Below are 13,813 nucleotides of genomic sequence, written 5' to 3' on the forward strand. Positions count from 1 at the left end.
TGGTTATTTTCTTGCCTTACGATCATTTGTCTCTTCAGCAACGTTTGATTAATATGACGACCGTAGACATGTGAATTTGAACACTGTGTCCAAAGTCACAATGGAAGGCAGAGTATCTTGGGTGCGCAGACTTAAACCGCGAACCAGGACTCCGCGTCCGCCACTGATCCCCTGCCTGCCACCTGCCCTTGAAAATTAATACAAATAAAAGGCAAAGCTAACAATAGAAGGTTACTGTGCTTTATAATATAGTTTTGAGATAATTAATTAATTAATTTATTTATTGATTACCATCTTTTTAATGCTTCCCTCCTGAGATTTATCTGAGAAACACTTTCATCACAGCTTGTAGCATCACACATCCTTCCATTAAGGTGTATTGTCTATTGATTTGCTTCTGCTCCTGTTAACTGGTTAGAGGCAACAAGGCAAACACACGAGCACAAAAGGTAAACCAATCCCCACCAGAACGACTGTAAAACAGAGCAGTGAACATGCCCAAGGTCGTCAGGAACACAGAAAAAAAAAGTAATTTACAGAGAAAAAAGTTAACTTGTTTTCGTCCCAGTGCTAAGCTACATTATTCACTCACTGCAGTCCAACAAGGAAACATTGCTACCAACGGCCGATGCTGAAACGCCCACCCACCTCCCCTAAATTCCCTTTTCCTACTGATAGCGTCACAAAGTGCTTGGGCCTTCCCGGTGCGCCAAGGGGGATGCAGCAGGGCTTGTTTGTGTGTAGTTACTTATATAGGCCAGATTGGATGAAAGGACAATTCCACACTATGAGAAAAGTTTATAAGTGCTCGAGTCCTCAGTGTGTCAGTTTCTATTCATAGTGTCAAATACGAATACAACATGAGCGATCTTTGATGAAATACCATTTGAGGAGAATCTGCTTCAGGGTGAAAACAAACCAGAAAGGAACTATATATACCTTCTGTATTGATGGCGTGCACAATGAATGATGAATTACAATGCTGAATTAAATGACGATGTCTCGTTATTATTACACTGTTTTTTTGCATGCATGTATTCATGCATACATACACACGTACAGGTAGTCTTTGGCTACATACTACACACATGCTACATACATACATACTTACCTACATACTGACTTACTAATTAACTGACTGACAGAATGATTGACCGACTGGTTGACCAACAGAATGATTGACTAACTGACTGACTATTTCTTAGTCATGATTGCCCAGAGAGGTCAGCGGCTCAAGGGTGCCTCTGAGGTGATTCACCACGTGGCATAATATCAGACATAATGTAGTTTCTAATGCAATTTTTCTTTGTCCCGATGTATTTGCAATTTGTCTATCCTCTGATGCTGTGAGTTGTCCATTAGTTTGCGCCAAATGGAAACAATGCAGCTGGCGCCAACACGAGTGCATCACGTCATTATTGTGAAACATTAATTCTTCCTGCAGTAGGAAAATTATAGCTTACTGGTATCTTTTTTTTAATTTCATGAGCCGCACCACGTAACAGAAGTGGTGGTATTGTACCCAGTACTCTAAATTGTTTCTTAATAGTAAATAAGATCAATATTATTTTACGTTGTGGACAATCCTTAATTTAAAATACCGGATTGAGGAAAAGCTCTGCATACTTCTTTCTTATGATACAACGATACATCGGTCTTAAAGATATTCCGCTTAAGGGAAAAAAATACAATTTCAAATTTTCCTAAAGAAAAAGGAGTAAAGAAACTAGTTAACGCATGTAAGATGCACAGACGAGGGATGAAAGTATGAAAGTAAGAACAAAGTTTTGTGCAACGAGACCTGGGGGATTACGAGCGTAGGTAATTAGCAACTTCAGCACAACAATAACCATGGAAGGAGCGGTGCGAGAAGTGTAGCTCTGCGGCGCGCCATGAGACACTGAAAACAACCTGTGAGAAAGAAAAAAAAAAAAAAAATAGATGTGTATAACATTTAGCGCTGCCCTGTCTATAAGTGGTGTGCGTGAGGCCGTGAAGTCCTTAATTAACACGTAGAAAATTGGCCGGAAAAGGCATTGTGTGTGGGAGGAGAAACCTTCCCACATCGGGGTTTCCCTTCCACCATGGGAGCTGATTTAACAGCACCTGTAAGATGAAATTTTGAAAGCTTAGGAAGCAGCAGACCAGGAAAGCTCTGCCTACAAGAGAGGCTGAGTTGAGCGTAACTGAAAAACAGGGATTGTTGTTTGGCATGTTTTCTAATCGGTAAATGGAAGAATACGGTCTTTGCATGATCAAAGCCAATATATTTTCCTTGTATTCTTTCGGTGTTGGAAAATGAAAGTGCAGAACAATTTAACAAGTGAGTCTGAAAAATGCAGAGCACATCCATCAACATGAGTGGACAGGACACGAGTTGAAGTGAGATCGTTAAAGAGAAACATGAAGCGAGTGAGATATTGAGCATAATTATCTGGAATTGCTCCACTATTATAGTGAAGTAATAATGTCGGAAAACAATAATGAAAAACGTTTTGAAGGCTTACACTGCGCCCATGTAACGAAAGACTGTAAAAGACAAAGTCATAACACTAAATACTAATGGGGTCTGAATTAATAAGAATTTTTGTATTATGGAAACTGCATTAGCAAGAATTTCTGCATTGCACAAAATACGTTCCACGAAATTTAACATTATATTATTAATTGTAGCTTGAGGGATTTCGCTCCCAACAGGATCAGCTCGCCGGTCTCCTCACTGCACGCTTTTGAGACACTGACGAAAATTAATGTGCATGCAGTGCTTGTCAGAATATAGTAAAAGTTAGAAATTTTCTTATAGTAAAGTATAATCTACAAAAAATTCCATACCTGAAACAACATAATTTAGAACATAAGCATCTATATATTTCTATATAGAGGCAATAAATCCAATCAAAAGCAAAACAATACATATACAATATATATGGTTATGAGGCGATTAAATCTGTTACCTAAAAGTCACCTATAAACAACAAATAGATACGACAAGGCACTAAGTCAAACAATAAAGCAGCGGACATCCTCCTTTATCCACACCAAAGCAGATTCAGAGAAGCATTGAGTCCAGATTACTACATTTATCACCACACGGAAAGACTTCAATCACGCTTCCGTGTCATCTGAAGCTTTAATCTGTTTTTAGTCGTCATGAAATACTTAATTTGTTTACACATTTAAATCGAACAACTGTTTGAAGTTAATGGAAAACTTGCCTTAATATTTCAGTCTAGACCCTAAAAAGTATTTAATAGGGATTGGTCTGATCCTTTTCATGATCAGTGGCCAGGCTGTACATCATTATTGTATTAGTTATTGTAATTTTGTGCAGTGAGGTGTTACTTGAAGTTGCCTTTGTGTGTGTGACTATGTGTTAGTGTTAGTGTCCCTTACTTTGACCACCTTGATATATATATATATATATATATATATATATATATATATATATATATATATATATATATATATATATATAGAGAGAGAGAGAGAGAGAGAGAGAGAGAGAGAGAGAGAGAGAGAGAGAGAGAGAGAGAGAGAGAGAGAGAGAGAGAGAGAGACTCACTTTCTCACTCGCTCACTGACACATGCAGATACAAGAATCACACCCTCCAGACATTTAAATTAGTGCACGTTAAGACCAAGAGTAAAGCACGCTATCTGCCGTCACCACGCGTCGTTTAATTATTCTCCAGTCCCGCCGCCGCTCACTCCAGATACTCACCGCGTGTTTCCATCGCCATCATCATCTTCATTGTTATTATTGTTGTTGTTGTTGTGTTGTTGTTCTTGTTGTGTTGTTGTTGTTGATGATGGTAATGATGTTTATTCATGCTGCTATTACTGCTGCTGCTGCTGCTATTTATTTCTATCACCACTACCACCACCACCACCACCACCACCACCACCACCTCCACCACCACCATTTGTAAGGAAATTAAAGCATGTGTGAAGTTGACAAACAGGAAGGAGAATGGTTTCCAGTCAAGGTTGATGAAGGACTGGAATATATGATGCTGCCACGAGTCTTTAATACCGCTGTGGATGGAGAGGTGAGGGGCAGGAAGGCTTGGGCAATGGTCCAGGAGGCAAGCATGGATGGCGGATGGCAGCGAGAGCAAATGGCAGGCGAGTCAGTTATTGTTTGTGCATGTCAAAGCTCGTGTTGCATAATGGTCAGAAGAGGCTGCGGAATGTGCTCTGAATGAAGTGTGTTTGGGAGAAGCAAGCTCAAAGTGAACTTGGCAGAGAGCAGAGTTGTGAGGTGCAGGTCGGTGAGACTGTCAGGCAGTTCTGAATGGTGGAACACTGGAACAGGTGGGTAAGATTTGTTGCTTAAGTATACATATTGATGAAGAGGAAGTCGGGGAAGTGCAGGTGAGTCGTGGAATGGGAGAGGGAGCAGAGGGCTTGGGGAGAGGTGGCTGGAAGGGTGTGGAAAGGAAAGGTCTTTGTGAAAACCAGACCCTGAGTGTTTGGTGTGATCTTTGCAATGAGTGTTTCCCGTGCCTCTGAGGGATGGAAGGTTCATACGAAGACAGGATAGGGTACGAATGTTGTAAGGACTAAGTAGGCAAAGAAATTATTGTGTCGTTCTTTGATAATTCATTGATTGAGTACAGTTATGTCTGAGTTCCTTCATAACTAAACAAATATGCCGTCTGAGTATATTATTTGTTACATGTCTGTGAGTAAAGCACATGTTTTTTAGACACAAGATCTCTTCCCGAAACTATGTGAGGCATGCTTTAGAAGATACAAGTTTATACAGCGATGAATAACGCCTAGACATGGTTTATGGGCGTAATATAGGGAAGTCGTAAAACTTATTTCTCATATTTCCATCGCAGTCGCATTCACTGTAAAGAATAAAAAAAAAAAAAAATAGAAGGCACACAACACCAACGCTGGAGTCTTTACATTAGTTACGTAAGGTGATTTGCCTAAACGTATAGTACATATCTTTATTCCAACAAATTTCCTTGTACCTTTGTATCCAGCATGCTTTTTAATTAACCATTACTTCCTTAAATGATTCAACGTTAATTAAGCTGTACTCTCACCCACGCTAGACTCTTCGACGTCAATAAAAAGGGTAGAAGAAATTATGAGAATGATGATTCAACGTTAATTAAGCTGTACACTCTCACCCACGCTAGACTCTCCGACGTTAGTCAGAAGGGTAGAAGAGATTATGAAAATGAAAAAATGAAAGAATTAGTTAAATCTAGAAAGGAAACTAGCTCAGCGAAGGTATTATTATTATTATTATTAGTAGTAGTAGTAGTAGTAGTAGTAGTAGTAGTAGTAGTAGTAGTAGTAGTAGTAGTAGTAATAGTAGTAGTAGTAGCTGTTATTGTTCTTGTTGGTGCTCCAGTTCGATTACAAATAGTATGATGTGATGTTATTACTAGCATTCCTGCTGTTTCTCTTGTTGCTTATCCTGCTACAAACAAAGTTCATGGAATCCCTTTTACTTCAAAGACTGAGATTTTTCAGTAATGGTGATGATATTGATTCCCGATGAGGCCGTGGGTGGCTCCCTGACTCGTACCCTCCTGCCTTGCCAACCTGTGCTTTCCTATTACAGGTGAGAAGGCAGGGAAGGCAAAACTAGATGCAGGCCACGTGATAATGTAAGTGTTACTCTTTCAGATATAATGAATCTTAACCCTTTGACTGTTTTGGCTTATCCTCCAACCTAATGAAATAGCCTTATGTAAATTGAGTATTATTTCAAAAGACAAAACTGGTAACAAAGGGACTAGTCGAGTAATGTATCAAAACTTTTCAAAGCTTGTGGTGCTACATTAGCTTAATTAGATGTCACAGAAAGTAATAATCAAGTACCATGCTCTTGTAACCGAGTCAAAGGGATGATATTGGTAATATCTGCATTCAACATTCAATTTTTAGCCACTAAATTCTCTAGCAGTGCATATTATCTTTAGCAACTTATGTGGCGCTCCGTGATGTTACCTGTAGTGGTGGTCTAGGTCGCTGTGGTGTGATTTCAGCCATGAGTGTTTCACCCTATTTACTCCTCCTATGATATATCACCCTAACTTAAACAAACCTTAAACAAAATCTAGCATAGATAATTGTTTGAAAAAGTCTTTAGGGTGGGATAGTCATGATGGAAATTTACTTGGTGCAGTTACTGTGTACGGTGTGAGTGAGCAGCAGGTCAGGATGGAGAGGATGACACGGGCCAGGAAAAGATTCCACTTCATTACCTGGAGGAATTAAATATTGGCAGGAGAATTAGTATTGGCATGGAAAGATTGGTGGTACACTTATCCTTGAGAAAAGAAAAAAAAGTGTGTGTGTGTGTGTGTGTGTGTGTGTGTGTGTGTGTGTGTGTGTGTGTGTGTGTGTGTGTGTGTGTGTATGTGTGTGTGCGCGCGCGTGCGTGCAGATGGAACACCACGTTGAACAAGGGAACTTTAAATTTAACCTTAAGTAGTAGAATTCATGGAAGCTGGTGAATGGAAGCACCTGCATGCAATCAAGAGATTATTACGTCATTGCTCACCTGATGCCGTGGTGCGCCTTTCTGCAGGACTGAGCCACTTACCTTGTTTACTTGTCTTCATGTAGTTTAGGAAATGATTTTCCTAATTCTGAGAGACATTAGATGTTCAGTTGACTCCGTTGTAAAGTTCAAAGTATAATGATGCTTAACTTGTAACAATAGCACCCGTCCAGTGATATGGTATGGCAGGAGGTCTAGCGTTTCTTACTCTGACTATGCTTTGGCTTAGAGAAAATAGGTAGTCCCTTGGCCATAAAGTCATTTCACAATTCCTTTTTCTATTAACGTCAAGATGAGCATGTGCGGTGCCTTTGATTAAGACAAAATTAATTATTCTGTTGTGAATGTTTAATACCTTGAACAAATCCTTTGTTGTTTGTATACACAGTATCGCACACTGTGAAATCTGTGAAATTCTGTGAAATCAAGAGATTTTCCAAAGTAAAATGAAGTACGAGTAAGCGCTGCCTGTATTCTGTGGTAACACAATTTCATCATATGAGATATGATTGATATTCACTCAAAAGTAAGGATTGTAATGGATATATATTACTACATTCAGCTTTTCCTGGTGTGTGTGTGTGTGTGTGTGTGTGTGTGTGTGTGTGTGTGTGTGTGTGTGTGTGTGCGCGCGCGTATATATATATATATATATATATATATGATTGAGGTTCAACGCCAATGAATGGATACAGGTAAGCAGCAGAGACTTTTCTGCAACCTTGTGTTAGTCTTCTTCCATCAATAATATAAGCATCACACGCACCTAAGCCGCCTCCTTTCCTCGCCACGAGTCACTAAGCATCCTTTGGGAATAAACATGTTATGGCTTTCCTTCCTGAGTCTTGATCATGCTCTTTTAGAGACTTCAGCGAAACTTTTGCTGTTGCCTTCTATCGTTCTATCTTTTTCTCTGTAACTTCATCTCTTGTCCTTTCCGATCGTTCTATTGCTGCTGTGGTAGACGGTCACTGTTCTCCTAAGTCTATTAACAGTGTTTTCCTCAGTGTTCTGTCCTTTCGCCCACTCTCTTCCTATTATTCATCAATGTTCTAAACCAAGTTTTTTTTTGTCCTATCTACTCCTACACTGATAATACCACCCTGCACTTTTCCACGTCTTTTTAGTAGAAAAATAGGAGCCAAATGCTGTAAAAAACATTCTGCCTACTTTGCCTAGTATCTGTGTTTACCAATAGATCATAAACCTAACTACTCTCTATGTCCTGTTTGTTTTTTGGTTACTGTACTTACCTGTTTTTTTTTTTCGATTTACTTAGCGTTCGTCTTACACACAATGCTGTCTCCTCTATGAGTTACTAGATTATTTTTAATGTATAGTATGATACACTAAAGTTTATTTGTTTCTTAGCCTGATGATGTCTTCTGCGAATGCGAAACGTTGCGAGTAATAAATTGAAGAAGAAACTCTGGATGTTTCCTGTTCACTCCATATACGAGTATATATATATATATATATATATATATATATATATATATATATATATATATATATATATATATATATATATATATATATATATATATATATATATATATATATATATATATATATTATATTTTACAATCTGTGTACCAGTGTGTGTGTGTGTGTGTGTGTGTGTGTGTGTGCTGATTCTTCCGTAATATTTACGTTGCAATTTTAACTGAATTATTTACCAGATTTTATACTCCGTGATGTATAGTGTAAGAGAGCGCTGCATACATACGAATATGTTGATAAATATTTATTTTACTCTGTGGGAATTAAAGAACTTGATTTGTGTATATTGTACGTTTATTAAAAATGCAATATTTTCATATTCAACTTATCATTGTGGGAACGTTATTTATTAAAGTAAATCATTTGTTATTTATAGAGGTAATATTTAGAAAATAATGGTTAGCTTTTTTTTTTTTTTTTCAGATAGTTTACAGTTCGGTGACGGGGGAAGTGTAACTAAGCGAAGGACGCGGTGACGAGCGGCGCGGACATAGCTTACTTGACACCTTGGCAAGGAGTTTGGAAGACCCTGTCCTGGCCCGTACCTGAATCTGATTACCTCAAGGCAGAAACAGGAAATAACATTTAGGTGCGAGGAAAGGCTTGGTCTCCGAAATTCCAAGGCGTCACGTAAGCCACTTGCTCACGCCGCTCATTATGAGTCCTCTCATCTAGTTACCTCACTGTACCAAACTGTGAACTTGATGAAGAACTTAACCAAATACTGTTTTCCGAATTTTTTTTTTCTTGTAGAAGCTGTAACGTGGAAATAGATTAAGGTATGACATATGTTGTTTTACTTGGATAGCCTGGGGTAGACAGGTAACAAACAGAAGTGAGGGAAAAGATTAGGAAAGGACTTCATCGTGCTTTCAAATCCTAGATGTTGTTGATGGTGATGGTGATAATGCTGATGGTGGTGGTGGTGGTGATAGTGGTAATAGTGGTGAAAGAATACTATTGCTTGCGAATTTAGAGAATCATTCACTCGAGGAATAGGTGAAAGTGAGTCTTCTGCTTCATTATCTCAGCGATGTATTGCTGTGGAAATAGAAGTAACGCGTCCCATGAAAATGTATCCCTCATGATGAAAAAAAAAATATCTTCCAGCTGTTAATAAATGACACTGAGACCGTGAGAGTGAGAGAGTGGTGTGGTAATGCTCAGTGTCTCCAGTAGTGAGGATTTAAGTGCTGCAAGTGATAACAACAACAACAACAACAACAACAACAACAACAACAACAACAACAACAACAACAACATCAACAAACCCTGTATCCCCCTTATGGCAACAAGTACTATATAAGGCCACTAGTCCTCTGCCGCTCCTCCTCTGCAGTGAGTAGAGGATGCAGGAACGCTCGTCTTTGTGGAATTGGGTCACCTACATTATTACTGCGATGGCCTCCTCCCAACCCTCCCTTCCGCCTCCACCTCTCCGTCCACGCCTGGCCAATAAGATTACGCTGTAAATGATGGGTTTTGTTTACCTTCAGCCACAAGTGTTGGTTTGGGACTCCTTTCCTCCGCAACTAGTGAATCACCGCCACTAACTCTACTCCTCCTCCTCCTCCTCCTCCTCCTCCTCCTCCTCCTCCTCCTCCTCCTCCTCCTCCTTCTCCTCTACACTCACCTACCAAACATTCTTTTAGAGAATCGTTGAATATTGATGCCATTTCTTTGCCTCGTGCTTCTATTTTTCTCTTTCTGCCTCACTGGATATCACATCACGTTTTTTTTTTTTATTTGATCTGTCCTTTTTTTTTTTTCATTTTACTAGTGTAAAAATGAAAATGAAGCATACAGCTACATACTGGATACACACACACACACACACACACACACACACACATACACACACACACACACACACACACACACACACACACACACACACACACACACACACACACACACACACACATACATGAATATGATTACTCATTCCAACGCGGGGATTATTGCATGCCGTAATGGGGTTGCCAGCTTGTGGCAGCGGGTCTTCGTCTTCCCATCAAGCCTGCAGGAGTGATGACCTTATCTCGGACACCAGCAACACCAGCACCACCAGCACTACCACCACCACCGCCACCCCTCGAGCCTCTGGGCGCTCGTCAGCGTCAGGCGCGGCACCGACGTTAATAACCAATGAGAAAACCAGTGCGAGGGGAACACAGCAAGCCTTAACGCGAGTTGCTGTGCTGGTGGAGGCAACGATAGAACTGTTGCGTCCCTGAGTGTCACATGTACAGCTGGGAGAGAATAACTGATATGGACAAGAGAGAGAAAGTACAAATGAAGGGTAAAGAATGGAGAAAGTTTTGCAAGGAAAAAAAAACAAAACTTAAAGGAAAATAGAAAAAAAATTAAAAGGCTATAGAAATATAATGAAAAAATACAGGATGGAGGAAAATGTGCGAAGAAGCCTCAGGTGTTAAGTGGAAGTAATTAGCAACACACAGCATTGATTGGAACTTAATAATGAGCGAGCATTTCCAACAACCAATACTCGTGCGTCACACAGATAGCCGCGAGTGTCCAGCCATCCCTCGCCTCGCCGCTTGTGATCAACACCACCTATTTCAACACCAGAGGACTCGTTACTCCTCTCCCGTGACGCCCTGTGAGTCCATCCTTTTAGGAAGAAAGAAAAGTAATTAAAGAAACTTAGGCAGGGCAGGATACTTAATAACTTGTTGAGGTATTGACGTTCGCTCCGTAAACTCTGGAACTCCCTGCCTTCTTCTGTATTTCCACCTTCCTATGACTTGAATTCCTTCAAGAGGGAGGTTTCAAGACACTTATTCATCAATTTTTGACCACTGCTTTGACCCTTTTGTGGGACTGGCATTTCAGTGGACTTTTTTTTATTGGATTTTTGTTGCCCTTGGCCAGTGTCCTTCCTACATAAAAAAAAAAAAGACAGACTGCAGCAGTGTGTCCCACCAGCTTGCTAGGCGCTCTGTAGGAGGAGGCGTCTGAAATACATAGCAGCGTCAGGAGTTTAAGTGTTCGAGGTTCTTCTGGGGAATAAAATCGGGTAATTACCAACACAAAGACGTGGAGGAAGGAGGCAGGCGTTCCTCTTTGCCCCACTCCCGTAGCCCTCCCCGCTCCACTTTAGCCCTCCCTGCTTCCAGTTTGCCCTCCCTGACTCTCCCCTTAGCCTTCCCTCTCCTTGGAAGACTGCATCACCTCATTATTAAAGCCGTCGAGATGCCATGAACTGGGATTTTCACGTCTATATTTTATGATTATTTGTTAGCATTATCCTTATTTGGAAGTATTCAAGAAGAGAATAGCGCCGCAGTTAAGGCTCTGATTTAAATGACGCGCACGATTAAAGCGATAATTTCGGTGGTGGTGTACGAGTGTTGTGCTTGCGAGGTGCGGGCGGCGGCTTGATGGAGGTGGCGCGCTGGGGCTGCAATGTGGGTCGCTGCCGTGGGTGTGAGATGCGGGGCGTGAGGTGAGGTGTGATGCGTGAGGCGTGAGATACTGGGATTGAGTGACGGCGGGTGATGTGTGGGGAATGAAGCGGGGAAGGTGTGGGATGTTGGGTGTGGTGTGGGGAATGAGTATTTTTCTTACCCTTAATATCCTATCATGAATGTCTGCTATTACCACGCAGTTACCCATTACTTACTTTTTGCATTTTGTTTTCTATGTAGGAGGGGCACCGGCCAAGGGCAACAAAATTATAATAAATAAAAACCCATTAAGTTGCCGGTCTCTAAAGTCAATAGTGGTTGTCAAAAATTAAAGGACAAGCGTCTTGATACCTTCCTTTTGAGAGAGTTCAAGGTTTGCATTACCGTGACGTTAGTATACCCTCAACACTCTTCATAAAAGTACATCTCCCTCACCTAAAACCCAATCATTCTCCAGTAATCATAGCCAAATGTTTAGCTAATCCTTACCTTAACTATCCTTTTTACCTTTCTTTCACCGCCCGTACACCTTCTTTAACTGATGCTTAGCCAGTTCTTACCTTAGCCTTTACTGTCCATATTCCTTCCTTTAACTTTTCTGTGGGTATCTAGGTTAACACACAGTGAAGATGTTAACTGTCGTAAGCTGGAGGATGAGTGGCCCTTTATCCCCTGTGAGTGTCTGATTAACCTGCCACAGGGCTAATGAAGATGAAGGGAGGCGGGGAGGGTGGAATAAATATCATGACGTATCCTCGAAAAATCTCTCTCTCTCTCTCTCTCTCTCTCTCTCTCTCTCTCTCTCTCTCTCTCTCTCTCTCTCTCCTCTCTCTCTCTCTCTCTCTCTCTCTCTCTCTCTCTCTCTCTCATTTGTTTGGTCTTTCCTTCTACTCTCTTTCTTGTTACTTTTTTGTTCCATTGTATGCTAGTCATTCTCTCTCTCTCTCTCTCTCTCTCTCTCTACTCTCTCTCTCTCTCTCTCTCTCTCTCTCTCTCTCTCTCTCTCTCTCTCTCTCACTCTCTCTCTCTCTCTCTCTCTCTCGTCCTTTGTACCAGGCGCGTCTCCCCTTCCTGCCAGTTCACTGACTTGATTCGAGCCGCATCATGAACAGCCTTGCGTGCTTCCTTCCCTTGTAATGACGTCCACTTCAGCCAAGGGAGGAAAAGTCCGCTTGGCTCGCTTGTTATCCCTGAATTTTTACGTAGATGATGAATTCTGTGCATCATTATATCACTGCATTCCTTTCCTCTCTCTCTTCTCCTCTCTCTCTCTCCTCCTCTCCTCTCTCTCTCTCTCTCTCTCCTCTCTCTCTCTCTCTCTCTCTCTCTCTCTCTCTTTTTGCAGCAATTTTAGTCCGATTGGAGGGGGTGATTTAAAGACCCATCGGGAAATTGCGTACTCGTGTGGTCGCTCTCAAAGTGGTGGACACGCACCTCTGCTTGGTTTCCTCAACAGCAGCAGCACCGCCAGCTTTGTTTCCACGCTCCTCCCCTCCCTGTGCTGTGGGAAGCTGCATGCATGAGAGTATTTCCACCACCTCGGAATATTGTCCATGTACTCGTATTTAAACACTTTAGGATCCTCATTAGGATTGTTATGAAAAGGTCGCACATGATTAGTCGGATTTTATTTGTGTTTATTTCCAGTTGTGGTACAGAGTCTTCGTGAAATTGTCACTAGAATCGTAAAATCACTTTTGAAATACTGATAGTTTCCACTAGGCAATTTTAAAAGATCAAAATTTCATAGGTGTTCATCCCATTCGTGTTGCAGAATTTTTGTGAAATTGCCAGTAGAATCATAAAAGCCACCCTTGAAAATACTGGTAACTTCCACTAGACAAAATTTTAAAATAACGATAAGAACTGATGGATGTTTTATTCTATTCTTGATGAAGAATCTTTGAAACTGTTGAAACTGTAAGAAGAATCATGAAGATGCCATTTGGAATCCTAATAACGCCCACTAAACAATGATACAAGTATAGATTAGGAGGCGAAAGGTATGAGAATCCCGTTCCCTATATTGAAAAAAAAAAAAATGAATAAAGGCCAAGAGACCAAAAAATATTATAAATTGACCCACGCAAGTCTGACCCAAAAGGACTCAACACAATTCCATCCCACTCTACCTTTCCGCAACCCTCCCTGCACCTCCAACTGTCCAGCCTGGGTTGCAGCATCACTCATCCCATCATCATCAGTGTGGGGATTGGGGGATGAGTGATGCTGCACTCTAGGCTGAACAGATAGAGGTGTAGGGGGGGTACGGGAAGGGAGTGTGGGGGGATTGGGGGATGTGTGGTGCTGCACCCTAGACGGGACAGATGGAGGTGTAGGGAGTAGC

Source organism: Scylla paramamosain, chromosome 8, assembly GCF_035594125.1.
Source record: "Scylla paramamosain isolate STU-SP2022 chromosome 8, ASM3559412v1, whole genome shotgun sequence".
NCBI classification, from domain to species: Eukaryota; Metazoa; Arthropoda; class Malacostraca; order Decapoda; family Portunidae; genus Scylla; species Scylla paramamosain.